Consider the following 27,885-nt stretch of genomic DNA (forward strand, 5'->3'; position numbering starts at 1 on the left):
CGGCCTGGAATGGGGAAGGAATCACCTGGTAATCTGTGTCAGACCCGTCCTGCGTTCTGATACGTTTACCCAGCAGCACTTGAGCAATCTGGCTTACCTTGAATGTCTCACCAGTTCATCAAACAGGTCTGTAAATGTCTGAACCCCCGCTGTGGACAACTTGAATTCCAGAGCACACATTCTTTACCATTAAGCTCTTTGGCCTCATACAGGTTACCAGATAAAGACTTGTTGGGTTTTCCAGAATCTGCAATGATAGCTGGGGGTTCTGTCTAATCCAAGAGTCATAAACTTTGACAGAAGAGAAACTAGCCCACATGGTTTCTTGGTTTTACTTGGGCAATACATTGATTTTGCTTTTGCTTTTTAGATAAGAAATTTAAATCCCATAAGCACCACTTCTGTTTTAAGTAACAGCCAGCCACTTCACACATATATTACCTGCCTGACACTGAAAGATGTCTTTGTTTGTGGCCCTTGGTCTTCTCTGAATACACAGAAGACCTCTGGGGCTGTCATCCAGTCCCACTGGTTGAGACTTGGGGCTTTCCTAGCCAAGACAACCAGCTGGACAGAGAATGAACCAAGTCCAAACAAGTAACCAGGTCGAGGATAGAATCAGGGTACCAAATACAAGTGAAGGGAATTTGAAAACAAAATCAAGGGCAAATGAGTAAGCTTTCAAAAAGCCAAGGAAGTTATGGGAGGTTGAATTTGAAATAAGCAGACTATGAGCGGAGAAGTAATTCTGAAGTCAGCAAAACACCAGTCCAGTACCCCCGTTGTATGTCAGGTCCCAGATTAAATCCCACCTTGATCTCAACCAGATGTGCCCTCTTCCTCCTTTCAACTCTGCAGCACTGTGTGTACCTTGCACTTGGCCTTTATAATTTTCTACCCTGTATGGTTTCCTTGTCTGTAAGAGGGCGGAGGATGGATGACTCTGGAGGTTCCTTTTAGCAGTGTTCACATCCATGCTAAGTCAGTCAGTTGTGTCTGACTGTTTGCAACCCCATGGACTGTAGCCTGCCAGGGTCCTCGGATTTTCCAGGCAAGCATCCTGGTGTGGGTTGCCATTTCCTTCTCCAGAGGATCTTCCCCATCCAGGGATCGAACCTATGTCTCCTGTATCTCCTGCATTGGCAGGTGGATTCTTCACCACTGTGCCACCTTTTAGCTATGATTTCCTGTAATTATGTGTTGTGAGCATCTTTTGCTTTTGCCTGAGAAGTGATCTTTCCTTTGAGGAACTGTCTGAAATCCTTTGGATCAGATGAGTCTTTAGGGGCATCACATTTCTTGCCTTTCAAAGCAGGAAGGACAGAGAACAAGAAGGCATGGAGCCCAGGGCAGGCCAACTATAATCTCCTTCCTCTTCTCCACAAAGGTGTGACCCAACCTGAGATGGCCTGAATCCCTGTCTGGGATTTTAAAGAATGAGGCTGAGAGAGAGAATTTCTTACCTATGGTGCCTCTAAGCTTAAGCAAAATAAATCTAGAAATGTATATGGTTATATTGCTTATATCAGAAAAGCTGGGAGACCAGGTCTGGAAATGGTAAAAATCCAGGAAGACTGGGGAGCAAGATACTCAGCCCAAGCCACACTGCTCCAGCCGCTCTGGTTAGGATGTATGTCTGCACTTTCAGTGCCTCCATGAATTATTTTCCAACTCTTCTGTGATGTTAGGTATGCATTCAAGATTCAAGTTTTGGGCAGGACTATTGACTTGTCTAAACTGTAGGTCATATTCCTGTGTTCTAACTACCATTAGGCAAAGAGAGTTCTGGTTTCTGTCGTGGTTTGTGCTGAACCAGTTGGCTTCTAGTGTGGGAGATGGGCCCAATCTAAATCTAAGACTCAGAGTAGGGGGGCTCACTCCAAATCAGAAGGATATTCAGGTCCTGGTGGCCAAAAGGATCCCCATTATGGTTCATCTCTGAGGCTGCACAATACAACCATGTCTCCTAGAGCAACAAAAATGTCCTCATGCCTGCCCCAAAGGAGAACAGTTCGAAGTCTCAGCAGTCATTGTATCTGGTCCCAGGTCCAAGTATGCAGGTGATGGTCCATTTGAGACAGGCTGGGACCTGGCACTTGGGACCCTTTACTGCAGTGCTTGCATCTGGACATCTCCTCAAGCAACAAAATGCAAAGAAACTATAAGAGACTAAAAATAACTGCATGTGTGAGCAGGTGGCACAAACTGTGAACCAAAAGATACAAAAAGGCCAAAACCCAGCTGCCATTTCTGAGGTTCCGGGAGCAAAAGCAGGGTACTGTGCATGATACCTGCACATAGCACCACAAAGGGGGTGGGCAGACCACGCAAACCCCTTCTGGCTCCCACAGATCCACTCCTCCCCTCACCCCACTTAAGGAACCAGCTCTCCCCCTTTGGGAGTGAGCAAGGAAACTTTTTACTTGTCTTTCCTCCCTCATGCTACAGCACCAGTCCCGATAAAGCCTTGCCTGAATTCCTCCTCTGTCCTCTCATCAGGGTCTATTGATTAGAGTCCAGGTTGGTAACACATTCATCTTCTAAATCTTCATCAGTATCCTATCTCAATGTAATACGTAGACTAAATTTTGGAGTTAACTATCACCGATATACTTTAAATGCAATAATGAAGAGAAAGAGGATGAAAATCGCTTAAAAATCACTGAAAACTTTACATTTGTAAATATAGCAAGAAGGGAGATACAAATAGAGTCTATACTCATTTTTTAAACTGGTATATGCTTGCTTGTATGCATGCTCAATTGTGTCCGACTCTTTGAACCCTTTGAACTGTAGCCCGCTAGGCTCCTCTGTCCATGGGATTTCCCAGGCAAGCATACTGGAGTGGGTTGCCATTCCCTTTCCAGGGGATCTTCCTGACCCAGTAATGGAACCCTTATCTCCTACATTTCAGGCAGATTCTTTGCCACTGAGCCACTGGGGAAGCCTGCACAATGTGAGAATCGCGATTTCAGTTTTTTTTTTTTTTTTTTTTTTTACACACAACATTCAACTTTAATTACGGTGCAAGTCCCTCCTTGGGCTGCTGTGAGTATGTCTAATGCCATCCTATTTTGAATTACTGCCTTCCTCATCTGAATTTGTTCTTCGTTTAAAGCTTTAATGGCTTTTGTACTGTCTAAGAGGGCCTGTTTAGTGAAATTAGTTAAGGCCTCTACCTTAACCATGATATCCGTTGTCCCTACAGAGGGTACAAACAAGGCAGCAAGATAGTCATACCATTGGAACACAGATCGTGTCCATCTTGCATGCAGATAAGGCAGGTTTACTGGAGGCTGGTGCAGGCTAGGCTTAATTCTGCCATGGGCGAAAGCAAATCCTAATGTGCAACGCCCCACCCAGCCAACTGGTAACCATGGCCATAAGTCAAGCCCACAGAGCCACTGGGTCCCATTGGGGGCTACCCAGCACATTCCAGGATTATATTTCCAGTCGGAAACAGGCCACTGAACAGATTGATTGGGGTGATAGGTAACTTCCAAGATTTGTTTACATTGTTCAGGGGGCAAATAACCCATATATTTTAATTCTTTTGGGTCTAGGGGGTGGTCTCCAAATCCAACTTTCTGTTCTTTTTGTTCCCAGCAAATAGTAGCAGGGGTAATCAACTGTCCTTTCTCAGGAGTCATCCAGAAATATTCATCCCAGACCTAGTAGTATTGCTCAAGGTACTGGGAGGCCTGTCCCCCTTTTGTAAAGAACGCTTCTCCTTTTTATTTTTCACATATGAGGTGTAAGCCTTTGTTACTTCTGTAAGGCTGGTGTTCATGTTAAATGTAACCCTATGTCCCTGGCCCATTGATGGCTTCTTTTTACACCAGGAGAGCAAAGAAAGGTTATGGTTGGAGAGAGGAACAGAGTGGCGATACCCACCAGGGGAGTCTGTCCATTACTGACAGGGGTATAGCCCCACACACCCAACAGTTGGCAGAGTTGTGGCCCACGAGATGAAGACGTTGTCCTGTGCAGGAGCAGTGGTCAGGTCCAGAATTGCATTGGTGAGGCCGAGCAGCAGGAGTCGTTTACCCAGCTCCATCCCGTAGAGGGCTCGTCCGGGACCTCGTTTTCTTCTTCCTCCTCAGAATGATCTTGGTTTCCCGTGGGTCGGTGGGGTCCTTCTGGGTGGTCCACTTGGCGTCCTCCGGGTCAGCGTGGTATGCCTTCTTTGCTCTGGTGTGATGGATCAAGGGACAATACCTGCAACTTTAACTGCAGTAGGGGTAGTTAGAATAACATAAGGGCCCTTTCACCAAAGGGCTAGCAAATCATGTTCCCAATCTTTGACCCATGCTTGGTCAACAAGTGTAAACTCATGAATCTGTTCCCCAAGGGGGAACGGCACCCTTTCTTGTACAAACTTAGTTACCCAATTTATTACCTTACCCAGTTCCATCTGCTGTGAAATCTTATCCCCCCTTACCTGAGGCAAATTTGTTGACACCTGTTTTATTATGGGAGGAGGCCTCCCATACACAATTTCGTATGGAGAATAGCCTTGGGACTGTGGGGTCATCCTGAGTCTGAGCAGAGCCGTCAGAAGCAAGTCCACTCAGGAGCAGTCAGTCTCTTTAAGTGTCCGGTTGGTTCATTCCACTATCTCAGAACTCTGGGCCTATATGCAGTGTGCAGTTTCCATTTGATGTTTAAAGTTTTGCTTACTTGTTGTACTAAATCAGCTGCAAAAGCCGGGCCATTGCCTGATCCAATGCTGGTAGGAAATCCAAATCTGGGAACCATTTCCCTAAGCAGCCACCAGGCTACTTCTGATGCTCTTTCAGTCCAGGTAGGAAAAGTTTTTACCTATCTCAAGAATGCACATACCATGACCAGCAGATAATGGTAGTGTCGGTGAGGTTTCATTTCAGTGACGTCCACTCCCAGGTGTTCAAGGGGCAGCATGCCTTTCAGCTGAATACCCAGAGGATTTTGTCTGAATACCCGAGAGGCAGCATTAACCTGTGAGCAGACAGCATGGCCTAGGTGGGTCGCTTGGTGTGTTTGGCTTACCAGAGTGTGTGCCAGCTCCTCTGGTACCAATAATTTGTCACCTGACAATTCCCACCATCTCTTTTCAGTCTTGATGGCCCCGTCTGCTCTGGCTAACCCAACAGCTGTTGTCCTTGTTTTATCAGGCTAGTGCCATCAGTATATAAGACCCAATTAGGGTCTGGAACCTTGAGCCCTTCTTTAAAACAAACCCCAGATACCTTACCTCCTCTTTGTAGATTGTGCCTTCTTTTTCAACACCCGGTAACCTGCTTCCATCAACAGCTGGAGCAGTGCATTTGTCCCTTTTCAGCATTTTTCTTTGGTCTCAGACAGCCAGCAGCAGGTCATCCCCGTATTGTAGGAGCTGACATCCATACTCTTCCGGATGGAATGAGTCCAGATCAGAAGCCAAGGCTTCCCCAAAGATGGCTGTGGAGTTAGCCTTTGTTATCTGGTGCTCCCGACTGGATCTTCCCATTTAAAGGCAATGATGGGCTGTGATGCTGGGGCGAGGTGTACGCAGAAGAAGGCATCCTTGAGATCTAGGCAAGTGTAAACTTTAGTCCTCGGCGGGAGGAGGCTAAGCAAGGTATAGGGGTTTGGAACAGTGGGATGTAAAGTCACAGTAGCCTGGTTGACTAGCCTGAGATCTTGTACAGGCCTATAGTCCTGTCCTCCTTCCCTTTTGACTGGCAGGATTGGCGTATTCCAAGCCGACTGGCACTCTACTAGAATGCCTGCTTGTTTCAATCTATTGATGTAGGGCAATATGCCGGTTCAGGCTCCATCCATAGCGGGTACCGGTGCCCTCTAACCGGGATGGTACCTGGATTGAGTTCCATTATCACTGGGGCGTGATGTTCAGCCAGCCTGGGGGGAGTGGGGGTTGTCTTCCACCCAGACCTCAGGGAACAATTGAGTTAGCTCTCTCATGCTCTTCCGGCCCACCCGGCTCTGCCTTCAGGGGCTCATGCAACCTCCACTCATCTTGGGTTGGCACTGAGAGAGAGGGCAAATAAGTCATAGAGTCCGTCCAGAAGGTGGGCCTCTTTTCAGGGGAGAAAGTCACCTGTGCTCCTAGTTTGGAGAGCTCTCCTCCCAACAGGGGTACTGGGCACTCAGGAATGTCACTTGGTGTCCCCCCTCCATCTGACATTTTCTGGGCTGGCAAAACGATTTAATCATCTCTTCTCCCGACACCCCAGTTACAGCGGTAGTCTTTTTGGACAGTGGTGCCACAGGTTTTGTTACTACCGACAGTTCTGCTCCTGTATCCACCATGAAGTCAATGTTTTGGTCCCCCACTTTTACGGTTACCATGGGCTCTCAGGGACCTGATATCTCTGAGCCCTGGCAGCCCTAGTTAAATTCCAGGTCAGCAAGCCCCAAAACTGCAGGAGCTTCCTCTTCTTTCCTTGCCTTAGGGCATTCATTCTTCCAGTGGCCAAAAGCATGCACCGGGCACAATGGTTTGGCTGTAACGGGGACCGGGGCCTCCCTTGGGACCGTTGAAGGACTGTCCTGTCTCTGGGGCAGATGAGGTTTTCCGGAGGGCCCAAGATAGACTTTTCCAGAGCAGCAGCTAGCACTGTAAGTCTCTTTTATTCCCTGCAGCTCTCTGGCAGAGCGCAATCTCTGCTTAATTCCAACGTCTCCCTCCCCCTCTTGTCAGTACTCACCGGGAGAGGCGGGTATAGCTTGGGCGGTTCCGTTGGAGCCGGATCCTGGAAGTGTTGGCTAGAGGCTTCTGTCACCAGGATCAGAGCCTGCCCAAACGGCGGCTCTACGAACTCTGGGAAAGCAGGCGGAGGAGCAGTGGCTGTTGCAGAAACTTCACCTGGCCCTGGATCGGGCATTAAGGCGGCCTCCGGTCCTGGTGAAGCACTGGGAGGCAGGCGTGTCATTATCCAGCATGGGGGAGGGGTCAGGTCATCCCCGTCCAAATCCTGTAGAATTTCCTTTTTTATCATCAGTCAATTTTTGTGCCATTAATATTTTTCCCTTTCCCTTCTGGATACAGAACCTTGTCCAAGTAGGAGGGTCTTTAGCTAACCCCAGCCATGAGTCAATAGATGGGTATTGAACCAGGTGTCCTGGCTCTCCTGTGACTACTGTATAGATTGCTTCCACAATTTTTAAGTTCACGGTGTTCTCTGGTGGCCATCCTGCTCCCATTGGGGTCCATTCGACCTCACGGAGTATGTGGAGGCAGTTAGGCTTCATCTTCACCCCATAGTCTCCTCCTAATCCCTTCTTTAAATTTTTAATCATGCACTCCAATACAGTTGCCTTAGATTCACTTTCCCCCATCTTGCTTACCTTCTCGGACCTTCTTCTACTTTTCCTTTTCATTCTGTCTACGAAGTTCTCAGTACCCTATGTACTTCTCATATTTCCACTCAGTGACACTTAAATTGCCATTCTGCCTCCTTCCTAATTGGGGAGAGAAGAGCCTTACCTGCCAGATCCCAGAGGGAGAAGGGGGATCAGCGTGTCTTCACCTGCCGGTCAGCACAGCTGAACCAGAACATCACATGGTCCGAGACTGTTTCTCCCTTAAAGTCCATTCTGCCTTGGTGGGCTTGATCAGGTGCGGGTGAAAACACAGATGGGTTACATATCTCATGTCCCAGGCCATCTCCGGAAAAGCCAATTCATACTCACTTCTGTATCCCCCTCCTTCTAGCCTAACAATTCCGAGGGGGTCAAGAATTTCACAGCAGACGGGACACCTCCTGGGGGAGGGCAGAATACGAGCATACAAGGACCAGCTTCTTACCCTAAGAATCCCCTGGCGATCGCTTGGTAATAATTTTCCCCGAGACGGCGTGGACACACCTCCTAAATGTCCTTCACAAATTTCCTTCTTAAACCCTAGCACGCTCGTCGACCTGTGTACCAAGCAATCGCCACCTGCCTATTCCAGGCTCCTGTGGGTCCCCGCTCCTTCTAGTCCCTCCCAGGGGGGTGATCAAGCCTCCTCTTCCACCCTGCTGGGTGGGTTCCTCCTCACCTGAGCGCTCAGTTCCCCTGCTGCCGTCCACTACCTGCTGACGTGAAAGGTCCGGGCGTTGAAAAGCAGAATCCTTCCAGAGAGGCGAGGCGCCTTCCCCCCTCTAGGAGATTCAAGCTACAAAGCCTCGGGGTGGCCTCAAATGAGACCTGTCTCCTCAAAGCGAGGAGTTTCTCGGCCCATGCACCAAATGTTATAGCCACGCTTTCCGGGAAACAGACTCACTCAGAAGGACAATGCAGATAGTGGAGTGCAGTTTATTACACCGGCGGGCCCAAGGCAGAGTCTCCTCTTAGCCAAGGACCGCGATTTCAGTTTTATTTAGGACAAAATGAGGACGATAGCCTGGGAAACAGCCTCTCAGAGAGCTCTGAGGCACTGCTCTGAAGAGGTACGGGAGGAAGTCAGGACATATGTGAGCTTAGTGAAGGGGTCACTTGTACTTAAGCACACATTTTGGCAGAAGGTTGCTTCTAGTCATGAGGGACAGACATCTCTGGTAACGATTTTAGTGCTTTTCTAGGTATGAGGAGATGTCAGAAATTGGGCTCATGAAAACTCCTTCGGAAGATATCTATCTAACTGAAGGCCTGTCCTGCCAATTTTCCCCAGAGCACAGAGTGCCTCATTCCTAATGTCCACCCTGAACTCCTTGAAGGATGTGCTGAAAGTCAGAGACTGCAGCGGCCAATGACTTCATTCTTGTAGAACCAGAAGGCGAGTGACAATTTTTATTTGGCGGTAACAGTCCATTTATTAACCTCTGAAGTGGTACCAGATGGAACAACTTCTGCAAAAGAGCTGCTAAACTGGGGGTGCCAGCAGGCATCTTGAGACTTCTAGGAGGGTGTAATGTCAGGGGAGGAACTTCACTTGGCCTGCATACTCCATCTCGCTGACAGAAAGAAGATATGCACAGAGAAAGCTGACTTGGGGGTGATGGTTAACTCTGGACATAAAGTGAAAGTGAGATGTCTAGTGGTGCTGATTTGTGGTTAGTTGGAGACATATAGAGCTGAAGTTCAGAAGTCAGAGCTGGAGGTGAAAATGAGGATAGATATGTTAAGATTATTAAGCAGAAACCTCAAGTAAATAGAGTTTAGAGACCTGAATGGGGGCTCACTCATGCCCTGCAACCATAGCAGAGCCCAACAGAAAGAAGAAAAGACATCTCTTCTTTCCTGGCAAGGAAAAGTCAAGGACTCTGTTTACTACAGCACTCTCCCGTGCCTTTGTTCCTCTAAAAAAGTAGTCTCCTTCCCTTACGGTGGGGAACTTGCACGGCAGAGTTGAAGACCCTCGCCTTGCAAATTTCAGTTGATCCCAAATAAACCCATCTTTACTGGAGAAATATCTGACAGTCTATTTTTTAAGATTTTTTTGAAAAATGTGGGCTGTTTTGAAAAATCTTTATTTAATCTGTTACAATATTATTTCTTTTTTATGTTTTGGTTTTATGGCCAGGAGGCATGTGGGATCTTCACTCCCCCACCAGGGGTTGAACACATACCCCTTGCATTGGAAGGCAAAGTCCTAAGTACTAGACTGGACTGCCAAGGAAGTCCCAACACATCCATATATGACTATTGGAAAAACCATAGCTTTGACAATCGGACCTTTGTCAGTAAAGTGATGTCTCTGTTTTTCAATATGTCTAGGTTTGTCATAGCTAGACAAGCAAATGTGAAATAACAAAAGCTACAGACAGGAAAGAGATTTCCATAGGCATGGAAGAGACTGGAAAAGCAGAGGGTTATTGCTGTAATATATCTATTTTTTCAACCATTTCCTCTCTTCCTCTTCCTCAAGCAGGTAGCAGGCCCTGTGTTTACTTTCCTCAGGGGAGGTTTGTGGTGACATGAAAGAAGAAGCTGAAAAACAATCCCTTCCTGGCTTTGTTTTCACAGTCTACCCCACTGAGGTGATTTAGTGTACAGTGGGGCGAAGAGACAGGAAATGGCTCTGAGGAAGCCTGAGCAGAGGCACTTGTGGATTTTCTCCAAAATAAAAGATGTCCTCTGGCCAGGGGAAGGGTCCAGGCTACTGCGACAGCCGGGACCTACGCTCTCCTCCCTGACAACCCCCCAGCCCCTCCTGCCAGGGGCTGGCCTGACCTCAGAGGGAACAGTGAGGTGTCGCCAACCTCACCAAACTTCCACATGCCCTGAGGATGACATGGAAGCTAGTGGCTGTTAGAACTGAAGAACTAGAGAGCCTCTTGATGAGCATGAAAGAGGAGAGTGAAAAAGCTGGCTTAAAACTCAACATTCAAAAAACTAAAATCACGGCATCCAGTCTCATCACTTCATGGCTAATGGATGGGGAAAAAGTGGAGACAGTGACAGACTATTCTCTTGGGCTCGAAAGTCACTGAGGACAGTGACTGTGAAATTAAAAGACGCTCCTTGGAAGAAAAGCTATGACAAACCTAGACATATTAAAAAACAGAGACATCATTTTGCTGACAAAGGTCCGGATTGTCAAAGCTATGGTTTTTCCAATAGTCATGTACGAATGTGATAGTTATGCCATAAAGAACGCAGAGCACCGGAGAATTGATGCTTTTGAACTGTGGTGCTGGAGAAGACTCTTGAGAGTCCCTTGGACTGCAAGGAGATAAAACCAGTCAATCCTAAAGGAAATCAGTCCTGAATATTCCTTGGAAGGACTGATGCTGAAGCTCCAGTACTTTGGCCACCTGATGAGAAGAGCCAACTCATTGGAAAAGATCCTGATGCTGGGAAAAATTGAGAGCAGGAGAAGGGGGTGACAGAGGTTGAGACTGTTGGATGGCATCATCGGCTCAATGGACATGAGTTTGAGCAAACTCTGGGAGATGGTGAAGGACAGGGAAGCCTGGCGTGCTGCAGTCCATGGAGTCACAAAGAGTTGGACACAACGAGAGACTTAACAAACAACAACAGACCTGAGGGAACCAGGTAAACGGAGACTGGGGGCCTTGGCAGTGACCAGGGAGGACTCATAACCACAAGGACCTCCCAAAGATGGCATGAGACAGATTTTCTTATTGGGAGTTGAAAGTAACTTGATCTAGATAATTTATTCCATAATGGAGTTTTTAAAAACTTGGAGGGGATGAATGTACTGCATCAGTAATACTGCCCTGTTCATCTTTGTGCACTTAAGCTTTCTTCACCCACGGGATTCTTTCTGAAAAGCAGATTCACAGAAGTAGAAGAATTGCTGATTGAAAGGGTACAGTCATTTTTAAGGCTCTTGGTATATATGGCTTAAATGTCCTCTGGATGGTCTGTGACTTTTTGGATTTAGAGTTTAAAACTAAGACCGGGACTTCCCTGGCAATCCAGTGGCTAAAACTGCAAGTTCCCAGTGCAGGGGTTAGTTACTGTTAGTTGCTCAGTCGAGTCCGACTCTTTTGCAACCCCATGGACTATAGCCTGCCAGGCTCCTCTGTCCATGGAATTCTCCAGCCAAGAATACTGGAGTGGGTAGCCATTCCCTTCTCAGGATCTTCCTGAAGCTGGGTCTCCTGCATTGCAGGCAGATTCTTTATTATCTGAGCCACAGCAGTGCAGGTTCAATTCCTGGTCAGGAAACAGATCCCAAATGTTGCAACTAGGAGTTCACATGCCATAGCTAAGACACAGGACAGCCAAATAAATAAAAAATTAAAAACAAACAAACAAAACCAGGACCCTTCCTTAGTGGGGTGGGATGGAGGGGCGGGGAATGGAAACTTGTTAGGAGGCTATTGCAGTATTTTACATGAGATGTGAGGAAGGGCCAAAGTAAGATTATGGCAGTGGGGAAAGAGGAAGGGACAAATTCTAGTGTCATTTAGGAGGTGGTAACAGTAAACCTTCTCTGCCTATCAACGAAAGAGAAACAGAGTAACCAAGAGCATCTTACTATTTTCCAATTTCAAAACCTGGGTAGATGAAAATCCTATTAATCAGGGGGTAATGTGGTTTGCTAGAAAGTCTGGTTACGTATTTAACTGACCTAGTTCAAATCCCACCCCCCACCACATCCCTTATTAGCTGTGTGGCCTTGGGCAAGTTACTGAAACTCTGAGCCCACATACCTAGATTTCCTCACTTGTGAAATGGTCATAGTAATATACATCAGTCTCCTGGACTACTGAAAGGATTAAATGTGAAAGTGTTTTTAAAGCACCTCTCCTATTGTGGCTTTGAAGAAATTAAAGAAAACCAATTATATAGATAGAAGAGGATGTAGAGACTTGAAGAATAAAGAATATATGTGGTCTGAGAGAAATTGTGTTTAAGATGTCTGCATGAGATTCCATGCAGTAGATCTGGTGTACTTTTTTGGGGGGTGGTGGTGGGGAGAAGGAGCTGTGCAGAATATGGGATCTTAGTTCCCTGACCAGAGATCGAGTCCTAGTCCCCTGCAGTGGAAGCACACACAGAATCTTAACCACTGGACCGCCAGAGAAGTCCCTATCTTGGCGTACTTTTTAAAGAGACCTAGAAATATGTGAGGGCTTCTCTCACGGCTCATCAGTAAAGAAGCTGCCTGCAAGGCAGGAGATGTGGATTCAACCCCTGAGTTGGAAAGATATTCTAGATAAGGAAATGGCAACCCACCTCCAGTTTTCTTGCCTGGGAAATCCCATGGACAGAGGAGATTCACGGCTGTAGTCCATGGGGTCACAAAAGAGTCAGACAGGACTCAGTGACTAAACAACATCAAGAGGTATGAGAACTACAAAAGAAGGGGTGATGATTCTGCTGCCCTTGGGCAGTAGCGCAGTTCTCAAATATGGCCACAAGGTGGAGTCTGCTCAGTGCAAAAAGCTTCCTTATGTGGAACTCTTTGCGACCCCATGGACTGTAGCCCGACAGGCTCCTCTGTCCATGGGGTTTTCCAGGCAAGAATACTGGCATGGGTTGCCATTTCCTTCTCCAGGGGATCTTCCCAACCCAGGGCTTGAACTCACATCTCCTGCATTAAAGGTGGATTCTTTACCACTGAGCCACCAGGGAAGACCATACTAATGGGGTGGGAGTATAGTATTGATCTGCCAAACATCTATGGAACATCTTCCCTGTACTGGACTCTGCCTTTTAGAAGCATCCTGACTTGTATAGTGGGGGATTCCGGTTGGTGGGAGGGTACAGGGGTACCACTGTAGGGGTTTAGGCCTTGACTTAATCAAGGGAAGTTTTTCCTCCAGGATGGTGATTGATATATCTGACCAGGTACAGAGTCAGCTGCAAAACTCAGTTCCCTAAGGGCTTGAAGTAATTTTTGATTCTGAAAATGCACTTAGAAAACATGGAACATTTAACAGAACTCAGGCGATTTCCTGGAGTTTTCTACCAAAGCTCTTCCCTACCCTTCATTTCTTTAAAACAAAATAAACAAAAACAAAAACAAAAAAATGAGAACACTGACCCATTTGAAAAGGGCAAATCTGACTGAAGGCACAGATCTTCCCTGTAAAGTGTTGATGGACAGTAAACCTCTATTATCTGGAGAAAAGAAAATGCCTTAAACTGTTATCAGCATTATTAATATAACTGTAAGTTGAAAAGAGATGGATTTATGAGTTGTAATCCAAACAGCAACTTTAGTTTTAAATCCCATTATCCCTTTCAAAAGTGGTTGTTGTCTGACTTTTTGAGACCCTGTGGACTGTAGCCCGCCTGGCTCCCTGGTCCATGAGATTTCCCAGGCAAGAACAGTGGAGTGGGTTAACACTTTCTTTTCCAGGGGATCTTCCTGACCCAGGGATCAAACCCAAGTCTCCTGCATCGGCAGGCAGATTCTTTACCACTGAGCCAGGGAGACAATTAAATACACAAATAAAAAACAATTAAACACTGTGCTAAGTGCCAGAAAAGAGACAAATGAGGTGTTGAGAGAAGAAAAATGCTGATGGCCTACTTCAGATTGTGTGGTCAGGGAAAGCTCCTCGGAGGAGGTGACATTAGGTGAGGCTAGAGAGATGAGGCGCCAACAAGGTCAGGGAGAACATGAGCTCCAGGCATCCAGATGGGCACAGGCTTGTGAGTGGGTAAGCGCCAGGTGCATGGGGAACCTATACGAGGCCCATGGCTGGAGTGAGGTGGGCAAGGGGCACAGCTGCAGGGATGAGGCAGGAGAGGTGGTGGGGCTTCCTGGATAAGGGTGTGGATTCTGTTCTGGGTGCAGAGAGGAGCCACTGAAGCACTCTAAGCAGAAGTGAGCCTTACTCCAATTCACATCTGAAGATCACACGAGAAAAAGGGGGACATGAATCTGGAACCTGCTGCAACTGTCCAGGTGAGAGATGGCAGATAGATAGGTGCCAACGTGGGGTGGAGGAATCAAGTGAATCTGAGATCTAGTTTAGAGGTAAAATAAGCAGGAGTGACTTACTAATGGGTGAGTAGGAGGTGAAAGAAGAAAGCAGAGGAACTCCTCAGCCACTGGTCTGAACAGAGTCGTGCTGATGGAGGTGGGAATCTGGAGTATCCAGCAGAAGCCTCAACACATCTCAGGTCCTAACCACAAATTCCAATAAGAGTAATTGGCTTCCTTTGGATCAAGTGCCCGCCCTGATCCACTGGCTATGCTGAGATGGGGGAAGGTATACAGAAGTGAGTGTACGAGGGCCTGCCTAAATTTCCCAACAATCTTTTAAGAAGGTGGGAATAACCATACAAATAACTAGGAGACAAAGCATTATAAGGCCTGGGACATATACCATTTGGGGGTATCTTCTCAGTCCCGCCAGCCATTCACTGCACCCTTTCTCTGCAGTTGGCCCACCTGCCCTGGGTTGGGGGCTAGCTACAGCTGACAACAGAAGGAGACTCTCCTATGAGAAAACAAAGAACAACAACAATTCAGTGGAGGAGCAAGGTGGAGCGTGTCCGTAGACACACCTCGCATTTTGTGTCTGAAGATCTGACAATTCCACGATGACTTTTGTCTACTTTGATTTCTCATTGATTCCAAGTTACCTCATTTACCTCTACACAATAGATTGGTCACTTTTTTTCACATGCCAGAAAAGACTTAAAAATGGTTTTCAAGTTACTTTATGGATCTATGTCTATCTAAATTTTGTGCCTGATAGGCCCTCTGAATCCATGGAAACTTCTCCATGAATCCTTGTTTACAAGTCATTCAGGACCTCTGAATATTTTGGGGCACTGATGTCTGCGAATTCACTGTATAAATAGTCTATCTTTATGTCTAACTTCTCTATCTTTATGTCTAACTAGAGAGAAAGATGGGCTTTCCTGGTGGCTCAGACAGTAAAGAATCTGCCTGCAATGCGGGAGACCTGGGTTCAATCCCTGGATTGGAAAGATCCCCTGGAGGAGAGTATGGCAATCCACTCTAGTATTCTTGCCTGGAGAATCCCCATGGACAGAGGAACCTGGCGGGCCTCAGTCCATGGGGTTGCAAAGAGTCACACACGACTGAATGACTAAGCACAAGAGAGAAAGAAATACATGGGTAATGTTGGCCTAAAGTTTACCCATTTCTGGTTTCTATCCTAAAAAATTATTCACTGCTTTTCAGCTGGGTGACCAATCTCTTAACCTTTAATTTCTCGTTTGTAAAATGGCAATTGTAATAGTGCCAACCTCACTGGGTTGTTCTGAGGATTAAATGGGATAATCTGTGTAAGCTACTCAGCACAGTGCCTGGCACATGGTAAACCAAATACTCAATTACAGTTGGCAGCTATCCACCTGAAAGAAATAAAGAATATGTCTAAATGCTACCATAGTGTGGTCTCCAGCATGTATGGTGAAGTGAGAAAAAAGCAAGGTAGAGAAAGGTGTACAACCATAAAAAATGTATAAAATATTAAATACATAAATGTATAGATTACACACACACACACTTATATTTAAAAACCAAGTGATGGAAAAATAACCAATAAAATTAAAAAATGGTTAGCTATGGGGATGGGGCTTCCCAGTGGCTTGGCAGTAAAGAATCTGTAGGTTGATGCAGGAGGTATACAGGTTCGATCCCTGGTTCGGGAAGATTCCATGGAGGAGGGCATGCAACCCAGTCCAGTATTCTTGCCTGGAAAATCCCATGGACAAAGGAGCCTGGTGAGCTACAGTCCATGGGGTCTCAAAGAGTCAGACATGAGTGAGTGAGTGAGCACGCACGCACCTATGGGGCAGAGGAACAGGGTCCTGTGGGAGGAGGAAGACGGAGAGAAGTCGGATTTCTCTGAACATGACTTCATATGTAGATCTGACTTTGGAGCCATGTGAATAATATGCATAATTATGAAGTGTGTGTGTGTGTTTCAGTCGCTCAGTTGTGTCTAATTCTTTGCAATCCCAAAGAATCCAAAATTTTAAAGTCAACCATAAAATTAAAAAATGCAGTAAAACAAATCAGTTTTGGGGATAGCGCAAACTGGATAACTCCCCAGAGGAGGAGCTCTTCTAAATGACTGAAAAACAGTAATCTAAGGGTACATTCCTGATTGGATATACTCTGAGGACAAAAAAGAATAGCCAGAATAAAAGTATTAAGCTGTGTGGACTTTCCTGGTAGACCAGTGGTTGAGAATTCACCTGCCAGTGCAGGGGACATGGATTTGATCTCTGGTCTGGGGAGAGTCCACATGCCATGGAGCAGCTGAACCCATGAACCACAATTACAACTAGAGAGTAGCCCCCACTTGCCACAACTAGAGAAAGCCTGCATGCAACAACAAAGACGTAGTGTAGCCAAAAATAAATAAATAAATATTAAGCCGTATAATCATATTTTTGCTAGCAGAAGTGCTATTCTGAGATTGCTATATATTTGTTGCAGTATAATAAACCAATACAATATGTGAAATTGGATTTCTGTCACTCCCAGTGTAAATGGGAGACAGATTTCTCAGTGTGGGAGAAAGAGGGTATGGGTATAAGACAGAAAGGGTCAAGTAAAATCCCTAAGGTCCTGATTTTGAACAGGAACTATTGGGATGAATTCAGAATGTGTTTCTTAGCTCTCTCCATGGAAAAGACCTAGACATAGTGACCTGTACCAGTAACGAGGATTCCTAGCCTCCAGGTTGTGGCCTTGTGTTAAAACATACCCATAGGATATTAATTTATGGAGCTGACTGAGTGATCACACAGGGAGGTCATGCCATTAAAAGAACTTATTACTCACACTTTCCAAGAGCAGGGCATGCCACACCACGCTGGGCCACGTGGGGAAACACCAGATTTCATCAGAAGGCATAAGGAGTGAGGAGAGAGTGTGGTTCAGAGCCTTTGTGGTGTTTTCTGTGGGAAAGGCAAGGCAGAGAAGGATAAACAGTTTAGGATTGAATAGTCTGAACAATGTTGGTGCTCTCTGGGTTCTAAGATGGTCTCTAGTTGTCTGGTTCTGACCCTGGGTTGACTCTGGGCAGGGGGAAATACTGGCCTGGTGGGTGACAGATAAAAAAGGTGGTTGGGGCTATGGACTTAGGGTTGCTTGGTTTGTATGCGAAAGGTACATTTGCAGGGGAGTTGTCTGTTATTTTGGGAATTTTTTGGAGAGGCAGTCTTCTCCCAGTCACCAAGGCTCCCCGAGATGTCAAAATATCATAAAACTCAAGCATGATGAATACATCTCAAAATACCATTTTCTACTAAAAGGAACCAGTAGTCCTGGGAGAAATTGTTGGCTCTGGGAAATATAAGATGAGCCTGGAAGGTCTTATCATACCAGAGAATAAAGTGAAAGTGTTAGTTGCTTAGTCATGTCCGACTCTTGGTGACCCCATGGACTATAGCCCACCAGGCTCCTCTGTCCATGGAATTCTCCAGGGAGTAAGGAGGTTTTTCAAAGATGACTTGGGTCATCCCCAAAGGATCCAAGAGCCAACTTGAGAAGCCTCCCTCTGGCAAAAGATGGGATGATTTCAGCATCAATAAAGATAAAAACTGCAATTAATTATAATATGTTATATTTAGTGACAGGTTAACAATGTTACTAAAAAGAAGTTTATTGTTCCTCATTAGAGGATGCTGGAAAGTCAACTTTGTGTTTTGAAAACCAGTAAAAGAAGGAATCATCCCATTTTTCTGAACTGTTCTGCTAAGTAACCAGATAGTAAATGAAAGGTGTTTCAGTGCTGTATAAGGAACAGGGGAATTAGACTATCACCATTTGATAAGCCATTATACGTTAAAGGATCTAAGCATTGAGTGTCAACACCCCTTGTCATAACAAAAAGACCCTGCCAGACACGAAGAGCCTCCTGCTACTACAGTACTTAGGAAGTTAGCTTGCAAAAACATTGAACCTGAATCTGAATACGCCTATAGTTCCAACAATTTATAAGAAATTCAAAGGTGAGGCAAGAGAAATACAATACATGATGCCACCATAGAGTTGTAAATGGCAAAATCCACACTGTGGGAAACTCTCCAGGCCAAAATCCCTATTGTATTCAACAAATTTATTTCAGCGAAAAAGTATTATATGGGGCAGAGGTGAGGGGGACGGGGCATTTATGGACAGATCAATCAGTATCTGTGTGAGCCTGAGATAGATCCTAAATCAAAAAAACCTTTTAAACATTGTAATTTGGGAATTCCCTGGTGGCTCAGTTGTTAAGATTCACTCTGTGCTTCTACTGTAGGGGGCACAGGTTTGATGCCTTGATGGGGAACAAAGATCCTGCATGCCAACTGGCCAAATAAATAAATAAAAGTTATAATTTTATGAAGTGACTGGAGATTTAAACTCTGATTAGAAGTCAGAGAAATATTTTAAAATTATTGTTTTTTTTCAGATATAATAATGGAAATGGGGGGATTTTTTTTTTTTTTAAGAGTCCTTACCTGTTAGAAATAGATACTGAAACATTTATGGCAGGGAATGTGTCCGTCCGAGGATGAACACTGTGAGCCATGAGGATCTGGACCTGCTGGTGGCCTGCCATTTGGAACTGCTGCTCTCCTGGGTGAGATGATAACCCTGCTCAGAGTCAACAGCAGTGAGGTAAAGCTGGGCTTTGGCGGTTCTGTCCGCTTCCAGAGCTCCTAGTCTTCAGTTCAGCCTTTGTCTTCACTGGGAAGTAACTGGGAAATGGGTCTGCAGGAACCCCCAGGCCACTACCTGGGGAAGAGTTTTGGTTTCTGGAGATGGTGAAGAAAGAAAAGGGGGAAGGTATTACTTGTCTCTCAAACCTCGGCTCTGGGACAGAACTGTGTCTGAGTGTCTCCTGGGAAGGTACGGGTCAGCAGTGGCCTGCCGCAGGGGCAAGGCTCTGGGTGCAGCAGACCTGGGTGTGGCATAAGCCCTCCTGGAGAAGGTCGCCATCAACCCCACCATAGAGCCACCAGAACTCACACAGGACTGGGAAATCTACTCTTGGAGGGCACAAACAGAACCTTGTGTGCCCCAGGACCCAGGAGAAAGGAGCAGTGACCCCACAAGAGACTGACCCAGACTTGCCCGTGAGTGCCCAGGAGTCTCTGGTCAAGGCATGGGTTGGTGATGGCCTGCTGCGGGGCTGGGGGCACTGAATGGAGCAGTGCCTGCGTGGGACCTTTTGAAAGAGGTCACCATTATCTTCATTACCTCCACCATAGTTTGAAATGAAAGTTGCTCAGTCATGTCTGACTCTCTGTGACCCCATGGACTGTATAGTCCACGGAATTCTTCAGGCCAGAATACTGGAGTGGGTAGCCTTTCCCTTCTCCAGGGGATCTTCCCAATCCAGGGATCAAACCCAGGTCTCCTGCATTGCAGGCGGATTTTTTACCAGCTGAGCCACAATAGTTTGGCCTCAGGTAAATAACAGGGAGGGAACATAGCCCCACCCATCAACAGAAAATTGGATTAAAGATTTACTGAGCATGGCCCCCTCATCAGAACAAGACTCGGTATCCCCCTCAGTCAGTCTATCCCATCAGGAAGGTTCCATAATGTTCTCCACCAGAGGGAAGATAGACTGAAAACCACAATCACAGAAAACTAACCAATCTAATCACATGGACCATAGCTTTGTCTAACTCAGTGAAATTATGAGCCATGCCCTGTAGGGCCACCCAAGATGGATGGGTCATGGTGGAGACTTCTGACAAAATGCAGTCCACTGGAGAAGGGAATGGCAAACCACTTCAGTATTCTTGCCTTGAGAACCCCATGAACAGAATGAAAAGGTAAAAAGATAGGACACTGAAAGATGAACACCCCAGGTTGGTAGGTGCCCCATATGCTACTGGAGATCAGTGGAGATATAACTCCAGCAAGACTGAAGAGACAGAGCTAGAGCAGAAACAACACCCCGTTGTGGATGTGACTGGTGATGGAAGTGAAGTCCAATGCTGTAAAGAGCAATACTGCATAGGAACCTGGAATGTTAGGTACATGAATCAGGGCAAATTGGAAGTGGTCAGACAGGAGATGGCAAGAGTGAACATCAACATTTTAGGAATCAGTAAACTAAAATGGACTGGAATGGGTGAATTTAACTCAGATGACCATTATATCTACTACTGTGGGCAAGAATCCCTTAGAAGAATGGAGTAGCCTTCATAGTCAACAAAAGATTCTGATATGCAGTACTTGGATGCAATCTCAAAAACAATAGAATGATCTCTGTTCGTTTCTAATGCAAAACATTCAATATCACAGTAGTCCAACTCTATGCCCTGACCAGTAACACTGAAGAAACTGAATTTGAATGGTTCTATGAAGACCTACAAGACGTTCTAGAACTAACATCCAAAAAAGATGTCCTTTTCATTATAGGGGACTGGAATGCAAAAGTAGGAAGTCAAGAAATACCTGGAATAACAGGCAAATTTGGCCTTGGAGTACAGAATGAAGCAGGGCAAAGGCTAATAGAGTTTTGCCAAGAGAACGCACTGGTCATAGCTAACACCCCCTTCCAACAACACAAGAGTTAAGCCTCTACACATGGACATCACCAGGTGGTCCATAGAGAAATCAGATTGATTATATTCTTTGCAGTCAAAGATGGAGAAGCTCTATACAGTCAGCAAAAACAAGACTGGGAGCTAGATGTGGCTCACATCATCAACTCTTTATTGTCAAATTCAGACTTAAATTGAAGAAAGTAGGGAAAACCACAAGACCATTCAGGTATGACCTAAATCAAACCCCTTAAGATTATAGAGTGGAAGTGACAAACAGATTCAAGGGATTAGATCTGATAGAGTGCCTGAAGAACCATGGACAGAGGTATGTGACATTGTACAGGGGGCAGTGATCAAGACCATCCCCAAGAAAAAAGAAATGCAAAAAGGCAAAATGGTTGTCTGAGGAGGCCTTACAGATAGCTATGAAAAGAAGAGAAGTGAAAGGCAAAGAAAGGAGAAAACGAAAGATATACCCATTTGAATGCAGAGATCCAAGGAGAGATAAGAAAGCCTTCCTCAATGATCAATGCAAAGAAATAGAGGAAAACAATAGAATGGAAAAGACTAGAGATTGCTTCAAGAAAATTAAAGATACCAAGGGAGCATTTCATGCAAAGATGGGCACAATAAAGGACAGAAAACGGTATGGACCGAACAGAAGCAGAAAATGGTAAGAAGAGGTGGCAAGAATACACAGAAGAACTGTACAAAAAGACCTTCATGACCCAGATAACCACGATGGTGTGATCACTCACCTAGAACCAGACATCCTGGAATGTGAAGTCAAATGGGCCTTAGGAAGCACCACTATGAACAAAGCTAGTGGAGATGATGGAATTCCAGTTGAGCTATTTCGAATCCTAAAAGATGATGCTGTGAAAGTGCTGCACTCAATATGCCAGCAAATTTGGAAAACTCAGCAGTGGCCACAGGACTGGAAAAGGTCAGTTTTCATTCTAGTCCCTAAGAAAGGCAAACCAAAGAATGCTCAAACTACCACACAATTGCACTCATCTCACATGCTAGCAAAGTAATGCTCAAAATTCTCCAAGCCAGGCTTCAACAGTCTGTGAACTGTGAACTTTCAGATGTTCAAGCTGGATTTAGCAAAGGCAGAGGAACCAGAGATCAAATTGCCAACATCCAATGGATCATCGAAAAAACAAGAGAGTTGCAGAAAAACCTCTACTTCTGCTTTATTGACTATGTCAAAGCCTTTGACTGTGTGGATCTCAATAAACTGTGGAAAATTCTTAAAGAGATGGGAATACCAGATCACTTGACCTGCCTCCTGAGAAATCTGTATGCAGGTCAAGAAGCAACAGTCAGAACTGGACAAGGAACAACAGATTGGTTCCAAATAGGGTAAGGAGTATGTCAAGGCTGTATATTGTCACTCTGCTTATTTAACTTATAGGCAGAGTACATGATGAGAAACGCTGGACTGGATGAAGCACAAACTGGAATCGAGATTGCCAGGAGAAATATCAGTCACCTTGGATACGCATATGACACCATCCTTATGGCAGAAAGAGAAGAAGAACTAAAAAGTCTCTTGATGAAAGTGAAAGAGAAGAATGAAAAAGCTGGCTTAAAACTCAACATTCCAAAAATGAAGATCATTGCATCCAGTCTCATCACTTCATGGCAAATAGATGGGGAAACAATGGAAACAGTGACAGACTGTTTTTGGGCTCTGAAATCACTGCAGATGGTGACTGCAGCCATAAAATTAAAATATGCTTGCCCTTTGGAAGAAAAGTTATGACCAACCTAGTGTGTAGTCGCTCAGTCGTGTCTGACTCTTTGCGACCCTGTAGACTGTAGCCCACCAGGCTCCTCTGTCCATGGGGTTCTCCAGGCAAGAATACTGGAGTGGGTTGCCATTTCCTTCTCCAGGGGATCTTACCGACCCAGGGATAGAACGTGGGTCTCCCACATCACAGGCAGATGCTTTACCCTCTGAGCTACCAGGGAAGCCCATGACCAACCTAGAGAGCATATTAAAAAGCAGTGACATTACTCTGCCAACAAAGGTCCGTCTAGTCAAAGCTATGGTTTTTCCAGTAGTCATGTATGGATGTGAGAGTTGGACTATAAAGAAAGCTCAGCACCAAGAATTGATGCTTTTGAACTGTGGTATTGGAGAAGACTCTTGAGAGTCCCTTGGATTGCAAGGAGATCCAACTAGTCCATCCTAAAGGAAATCAGTCCTGAATATTCATTGGAAGGACTGATGCTGAAGCTGAAACTCCAATACTTCGGCCACCTGATGTGAAGAACTGACTCATCTGAAAAGACCCTGATGCTGGGAAAGATTGAGGGCAGGAGGAGAAGGGGATGACAGAGGATGAGATGGTTGGATGGCATCACCGACTCAATGGACGTGAGTTTGAGTAAGCTCCGGGAGTTGGTGATGGACAGGGAAGCCTGGATGCTGCAGTCCGTGGGGTTGCAAAGAGTCAGACACAACTAAGCAACTGAACTGAATGGATATGATGTGATGTCTGGGATTTCCTTCACAATAATGCAGGAGTGGGGTTTCCCAGGCGGTGCTCATGGTGAAGAACTCACCTGGCAATGCAACCCTCCCAATGCGGGTTCTATCCCTGGGTCAGGAAGATTCCCTGGAGGAGCGCATGGCAACTTCTTGCCTGGAAAATCCCATGGACAGAGGAGCCTGGCGGGCTACCATCCATCAGGTTGCACAGAGTTGGACACGACTGAAGCAACAGCATGCACACACAATGCAGGAGGGGGGATATGGGTAAATCTAGATGAAATGGGATTGGTCAGAGGGTGATGAGTACATAAAGGTTCGTTATGCTATTCTGTTACTTTTGTGTGTATTTAAAATTTCCCATAACGAAAAGGTTTTAAAGGAAAGAATGCAAGGTGACTACAGCAACCAAAAGTTAGCAATTACCCTCTCTATTTCCAGATCTACACCTCTGGTTAGCCTGTAGCCCATCCATGTGAAAAGATCCAAAGACTAGCCATGTATTTGGCCAGTCAAGATTTCAGTTTTCAAATTGTTCCTTAATAGAACTCTCCAGGCACATTTGTAATAACATTCTATTAATTCTTATGAAAATGAGATAGATTGAATTAATCATTCAGGCAACTAAAAAATGACCCTTTTATGTTAAATGCTAATCATTTTGATTAAATTTTTTCTCAAATGCTCTATGTCACTCCCTGTCTTAGGAAATTATTTACTAACAACTTAAAAAAAAAAAATTTATTAGGAAACCTCAGGCATTGAGCTGGCTGTAATCTAGCCTAGGGGGCCATTTAATTACCTGCTGTTATTAGTGCTAATTCAAAAGCCCTGAGATTCTGATTCCCTTCTAGATGTTAATCTTCCCATCTCCTCTTTCTTGCTGCAGTCAGCACGTCTGCTCCTCATGCCCCAACCTTGTAATTGTAGTCTGTTGTCTCTCCCTATTGTACTCCTCATCACACAGAGTGCCCTGTTCACAGTAAGCACCCAATAACCATTTACTGAATTGGATTAAACCTGGGACAAATGGAAGGTTGCCAGAAGGAATCAAATAATTAAGCTTATTAAATCATTAACTTTAATTTTAGACACATCACTTAAGCTGCTGAGTGCAGTCTGGGAATTCATACCTGAGTTCCAAGTGGTTGAGGTTGCCAGGAGTCTGGCTGCTGAATTAAATGGGGAGTATGACTCTATTATATATCAAAATGTATGTTTGCTGGCACACATAATTATTGCTAATTTGTACCGCAGGAAGAACAAAAGTAGCAAATTGATAAAGGAGTTCTGTTTCTACTACTACTATGAAGAATAGCCCTTGATTACCCAAGTACAATCCCTACTTTCACTGTAAACACCAGTGTACAAAAGTATTATCTGAAATTCCAGGCTATTTGCTGAAATTAAAACACATTTTTATAAAAGATGATGAAATATTTTGACTCAAAAAAAGAATGAGGTAAATTGTGTGGAAGGAGAAACAACCCATAATCTTCATTTAATTGGTCTTTTCTACTAAAACATTCAATTTTTTTTTACATTTAATCTTTTTAACTGTGAGACAAAGTATATCTTTAGTAGGCACTTAATTATTTCTCAGTAAATATAGTTTTGTTCAGGCACAAAACCTTGGGGTAATCCTAGATGTTCCTTGGTCTCATCTCATATCCAATCCATCTGTAAATCCTGTTGACACTATCTTTAAAATCCATCCAGAGCCAACATCTCCACCGCCACACCCCAATCCAAGTCACCACTCTCCCTTTCCTGAGCTTTGTTTCAGCTCCTTATCTGTCCCCTCCCTCCACCACTGTCAGTTCTTTATCTGTAGCTGGAGTTTCTGTTGATAAGAAGACAATCTTATATCTCTTCCCAGCTCTGTACTCTCCAGTGGCTCCTATGACACTCTGCATCTCGTCATGGTCTACTGTTTACACAGCCAGCCTCTGCCTGCCTCTTCTGAGCTCATTCCTTTCATTCTTCCCCTTGGTTGCTCTGCTTCAATCACGTGAACTTTCTTGCTGCTCTTTAAATATGCAGTAAATCTGTGTTAAATGAATGAAATACAATAGTTGCTGAATGACTGAATTAGTGAATTCTATAATAATTGCAATCAATAAAACAATTAGCCCAGCCCAAGGAGATGTTCTTCTACCTACCTGGTCTAAACTGGTGGAGCTCAGACATTACCTGGCAACAGAATCACCTAGGGAGTTTGTTAAAACTCAGATGGTTGTCCCCACCCTTAGAGTTCCAGAATCAGTAGATCTAGGGTGGGTCTAAAAACCTACATGTTTAATACATTCTCAGGTGATGCTGATGATAGTGGTTCAGGCATATACTTTGGCTTAAATGTTCCACCGTGGAAGGCCAACTGAACATTCTGAACAGAATTTTGGCAAATTTTGCTCTGGTGTTCCTGTCTGTCTTTTGTATGAAAAGATTAATTGCAGAAACATGTGAGGGGGGAAAACTCTGGACCTCACTTTTTGACACTTAACCACACGGTGGCCCCCTAGTTCCAGTCATGGCTCCATTAAAGTCAAGTCGCTCAATCATGTCCGACTCTTTACGACCCCATCGACTGCAGCCTACCAGGCTCCTCTGTCCATGGGATTTTCCAGGCAAGAGTACTGGAGTGGGTTGCCATTGCCTTCTCCAGGGACTCCATTGGCCCCCATTTAAAATAGCTTTTGCTTTTTGGAGAAGTTCCCAACTATTTCTTTCTTTAATAAGTGAATTCGGCAATGGGACGAGTAGCTTGCTGTTCACAAAAGGCTGTCTCATGGGACACACTGGCGGTTTCCTTAAGAATGTGAGATTCTATGCTGTTCTAACATAAATCACTACTGTCCTTCACATGGAAATGATACGGGGAAGTAGGTGTGTAAGTGTGAGAAGACTCGCTATCAGAAAAGGAAAGGAGATTTCGTCGTAGCCAACAAGGCAGGGAGCACAGAGAGCGCAGACTTGGAGCTCTGCGTAGCCCACGGCGCCCTGGGCTCAGCAGACACCACGCAGGCCGACCAGCCTCTCACCCCATCTCACTCCCCAACCCCATCCTCATAATGCAGCCCTTCAGCGGCCGCCTGATCTTCCATGGCGTCTTCACCTCACTCCAGGCCAGCCAAGGGCCCAGGACTAGCAAGAGTCGGAGAAAAAGGACTGAGGCTTGAGAACCGGAGCTCGTCGTCTCCGGGGGAGGCGTGGATGCCTCCGCCGCGGCTGGGCTGGCCGCCGCTGGGCCAAGGCGTGCACCGTGCTGGGCGGGGCCGCGTGCGCAGCTCCGCGAGTGGCTCCTCCCTCCTCTCCCCTGCACACCTGTTCTTGCTTCTTTCTCTGCAGACTGAGATATACATACATTTCATACATTCATGGGGTCTGAAAAACGCAGCCAAGTGATAATGTGCAAAAGTTAAAAACAGCCTTCCGCATGACAAGGTGGTTTTCATTCCCAGGAAGGTAAACAAGACGGTAAAATTGCCAAGGGCTCTTTGTTCATCAGACTTAGTCTTCAGGGGTATGGTTTCAGCGATTTAAATGAGTTCTCTATGTGCGATTTGGCAGTTGATCTTTTGTCCCAGTAAGGGTCTCAGTGAGGCTATAGGCTGACCTTTTTAGGGACTGCTAGTAGTTTTTAGCCTTTGTTTCATTTTTATTAAATTTATGAGAATTGTGTCTCTTATCACAAATAAGTCTCATGCCTATATTTTGTACTCCTTTGAGAGAAAAAAAGCAAGGGGAAGTACAGTTTCGAATAGATGTAAAACAGGTATTGCTGAACGGAGATGGTGACAGAAACAGATCCACCGGCCAGTAGGGAACAGAACTGCAAGACGGCTTGAAGTATTTGTTCATTTGCAAAAATCTGCATGTATCATAATGCAGGCATTTAGAGGAATCCAGGCCTTGTCTGGAGTAGGGGGATGTGTCCCGTAAATGGGAGCTGTTGCGAAGCCTGCCCATTGGCTCCTTGAAGCTCATTCTAACTCTGTCAGGTGTAAAGCCTGAAAAACCAGAAACCACTTTTCCAGACTTCTTCCAAGCTGTGTGCCTGGGAAGGTGCAGGTGAGGAATACAGGGTAGAGCTGTGTTGGGAGGTCAGATGCAGTAGCTGGGGACGGGGTTCCGCTGCCTGGTTCCTTGTGTCCCAGGTGTGCGGTGGTGGGCGGTGCCAGCAATAGAACTTCTGTTAGAACAGTTCCTCTAGAACTCAGACCTCTCAGCCGCATTGCTCCTGCCTACTGGCTTTTAGCAATCTGTTTCCCCTATCGTTCTCAGAAGTGCTACTTCTTCCTAATACCCTGTAATCAATGCTTTTCGTGTCTAGAATGGATTCTGTTGTGTGTAACTTGGAATTCTTACCAGTAGGTTACTCTAATCAAAGCTATTATTAAGACTGGGCTCAAGGCGGTGTGTTGTCACAGCATTCTCTAAACCCCCTTATGTTGTGATGAATCTGCTGTTATCCTTTATTCTAGTTACTGTTCTCAGTTTTAATCCCTTCC

This window comes from Muntiacus reevesi, chromosome 3 (assembly GCF_963930625.1).
Source record: "Muntiacus reevesi chromosome 3, mMunRee1.1, whole genome shotgun sequence".
NCBI lineage: Eukaryota > Metazoa > Chordata > Mammalia > Artiodactyla > Cervidae > Muntiacus > Muntiacus reevesi.